The sequence below is a fragment of the Zea mays genome, chromosome 8, assembly GCF_902167145.1.
Source record: "Zea mays cultivar B73 chromosome 8, Zm-B73-REFERENCE-NAM-5.0, whole genome shotgun sequence".
Taxonomy (NCBI): domain Eukaryota; kingdom Viridiplantae; phylum Streptophyta; class Magnoliopsida; order Poales; family Poaceae; genus Zea; species Zea mays.
In genome coordinates this window covers 177,655,372-177,658,850 of record NC_050103.1, presented here as the reverse complement: position 1 = coordinate 177,658,850, position 3,479 = coordinate 177,655,372, and the positions used below count along the sequence as shown (strand labels likewise).

General features: G+C 41.2%; 1 pseudogene across 1 annotated transcript; it reads right to left on the bottom strand.

Annotated features, from left to right (window-relative positions):
• Positions 1 to 862: 862 nt before the first annotated feature.
• LOC109939291 (LOC100191468-like pseudogene) lies at positions 863 to 3,078 on the bottom strand (annotated as a pseudogene). Its single transcript, NR_163446.1, has 4 exons — positions 2,997 to 3,078; positions 2,437 to 2,515; positions 1,701 to 2,306; positions 863 to 1,050 (listed from the first exon to the last, which is right to left on the bottom strand). The product of NR_163446.1 is annotated as a protein-like pseudogene (transcript).
• Between the last annotated feature and the right edge of the window lie 401 nt (positions 3,079 to 3,479).

Below are 3,479 nucleotides of genomic sequence, written 5' to 3'. Positions count from 1 at the left end.
AAAGAACAAATTAGAATAGTGACACCAAAGAATTATGCTACCACATTGTCTTTAATTTTACCTCATCTCTGAACAGAGGAAGTATTAAGTTTTCCTTTAGAACAACCTGAAAGTGACCAAGAAGAAACAAATCAAGGCTAAATCACAAATGGCATGCTGGTTGCACTGAGGAATCTAGTTTGGTGAATCTTTTTAAATTCTAGTACATTTTCTTGTAACCAGTTCATGAAAGATGCTTTCAACAAAATCCATCTAAATTAGAAACAGATTGGTGGTGAGGTAGTTATGGGCTTAAGGCCGTACACACAACACAATGGTGCACTCAATCTAACACAGTGGTTAAAACTCAATAGCTATTCAGACAAGATAAAATGGTTTATGAGCCTTCAATCTAATAATAAAGACATGTCCCAATACCCGTGCAGAACATATACATCAACCACCCTTCAACTAAAAGTACCTAATGAAGAAACAGTGCAAATCGCATTAACACCTTGACAACAATTCTGCGTATAAGCTAGTCATATTAATCAGAGCTAGGCAGTACAGAGCATAGCAGCAGCAGCGAAGAGATCCAGCCATGTACACTACCAAAAAAACATATCCGAGATCAGTTTTTAGGATCAACAGTATAGATACAAGACCTTACTATGAATAGACGAGCTTTTATTTTCTACTTGTGGACTGAGTTGCTCCTCTTGCGGAAGTCTTGAAGGACGAAGGCAAAGTATTGGATAGAGGTTGTGTTGCATCACTTGGATTGCTCATCACAAATTCACACAGCACCAGCTTGGTTTTCACATTTGCTTCCATCATTTCATCGCCATTGTCGTATATGTTATATCTGTAAAAGAAAAAAAAAAGAATGTTGAACATCTGCATTTAATGATCCTACATTTCAAAACTCATATGCTTCATCAGGATCACCAATTTTAGGGAATGGCTGTATCCTATGACCTTTCAGATATTCTTTATCAATGTTGCTTTTCAGATTTTTGTCACAGATGCCATTGAGCTCACCGTTGTCCGTGAAATCATGTACACCGTGATCTATGGAACACATGAAGAGAATTAGACCAGCAGATAAGCAAAAGATAGCCTCTAACAAGAACCAGGACAAATGGACAACTTATACTAAATTACTCACAAATATAAAGATGGACCAATATTATTTTAATAAGATTGATCAAATAGTAGGTTGGACCTGGCTATATTGCAAATACGTTAAAAACAAGATCATCATACTTGAAATCTGTGTTTTTAACGCTCTGATTGTATATAGCAATCGTTTAACCAAAGTTTTGTTAAAAAATGCAGATCATCGTTTGCCAACATAAACAAACTCTGATTGTTTAAACTTCCAGAGATAATCCATGAGAAATATAATCATAAAATGGTAAAGGAACTGTAAATGTTGACTACCGTCTAGTATAACAAGTCCCCCTCCATTTATTAAACTACACACAACCAATTTGCAACAGAGTTTTGGCTTTCAGAAGGCAACTCCGCAGAATCTAACCTCTTCATTGTTATTATTTATTCCCCTTTTCCGGGTACATTAAATTCAATAAACAGATACACATTATCTGTGGCCATAAAGTGGGCTATAATGGACAAACTATATACTGCAAAGGTAACCGCCCTTTTTTTTGAACCAATTGAAGAGACGAACTACATTGTAAGGCTGGAGAAGTACTTACTCGTAACAGCATCAGTATCAAATGAACTGAGCATTTGAAGCTCCTTCTCCACAACACTCAGGTCTGAATCATCATCTCCTCGTCCAGGATCCCTCTGCATACCACATTCAAACATAATATCTCCACTCTGCTTCAATTGAAACCCATCCTGCGCACAATCATCCATTATCTCTGTCCGATCATCCATGATCTGGTATCTCCCATACACAGTAGAGCTTGAGCTCCTGGCCACATCAAGGCCGTCATTCTTGAGTCCCTCTCCACAGCAACCGCAGAGTGGCGATGAGCATGTGTACACCTCAGCGCAACCCTCACATCGGTCACCACTGATGTGTTCATGACGGTGGTTATGGCCTGCACCGAGCTTGCCTATTTCTGTCTGCGCTGAGGCACCACCGTGAGCATCCAGTACAAACTTGTCCTCCTTGCGTTCGTCGTCCTCATCGTCCAACTTGCTAGGGAAGAGGTGATCGTCGTAGAGCCAGTCCTCCTGGAAGAAGAGGTCGGTGGTGTCGTACTGGCGCGCTGTACCAAACTCCATCTCCGATGAAGACATGTCCGACTGCGAGTGCCTCGGCGACCATAGCCCATACGGATTCAACAGCCCTACAGTCGGCAAAATAGAAAGGGAATTTTCGTTCAGAATTGGTAAAATGTGCAGAAAATTTGGCACCAAACAAAGCGCAGAAACGGAAACGAAAGTGGCGGGGCCGGAGAGGTTTAACAGCTCTCCTACAAAATCGAAAATCGATCGTCCTCTTCTGGATGGGGTCTATCACAACAGCAACGACTCTGGGGTTCAAAGCTTCAAAACTCTGCACATTTATATATTGAACAAATTTAGGCCTACGAGTGCAGTGTTTGGCACTATATAGGATATAAGATATAGAACAGAAGCACAAAAGGTAGATAAGAGAAGAACAACTCCAGTGAGTTGGGATCAATAATTAGCTAATGTCACCCATTTTTCTTTTATGAAAAAACACGCGGGTTAACTGAACTACCAACAAGATGAGTTCATCCACAACTTTCAGGGTGATGGAACCTACATAATGAAGGTAGTGAAATTGAAAACAGGCAATAGGGGGATAGAAGGGGAGAAGATGTCTGGTGCCTACAGTTGATCAATTATAGTACAACATATCATAATATCATATCCATACTTTATTAAAAAAACACATCAGTGTTTATAATGACGTTGACATGACATATAGTACAATGTAATGACAGCTGCTATCATGTTTTGATAGACCATTCCAAAAGATCCTTTTAGAGAACAAGTGGATTTGCATAGACCTGCTGAGTATTGATATCGACGCCTGATAGCCAGCATCCGAAGCCAGGATGTGAGTGATACCAACCTACAACCATTTCTGGCCTACAAAAGGGGGGAAATATCACATACTTGTTTTCCTACAGAATATAACTGAGTTAAAACAATATTGATTAATACTATGAATGCTAGATCTCCATGAACCTGATGGCGTGGCTAAGACTGAAGTCGGCGATCTTGAGCACCATGGTCTTGTGGTCCTTGAGAAGGATGTGCAACTTGAGCTCCCGGTGCAGCACCTTGGGGTCGTGGACGAAGGCCACGCTGTTGCAAAGCTGGTACATCAGGATCTGCGGACACAAACGTGGATTAGACATTCGCACAAACACCTGGCGTGCAGGGCGTTGGGATGGAGGAGGAAGGGCAGAAAATCGCGTAGACCTTCATTGTGGCCGTGTGGATCTTCTCGTGGTTGCTTCGTTGCCCTCGGATGAACTTCTGGCGGC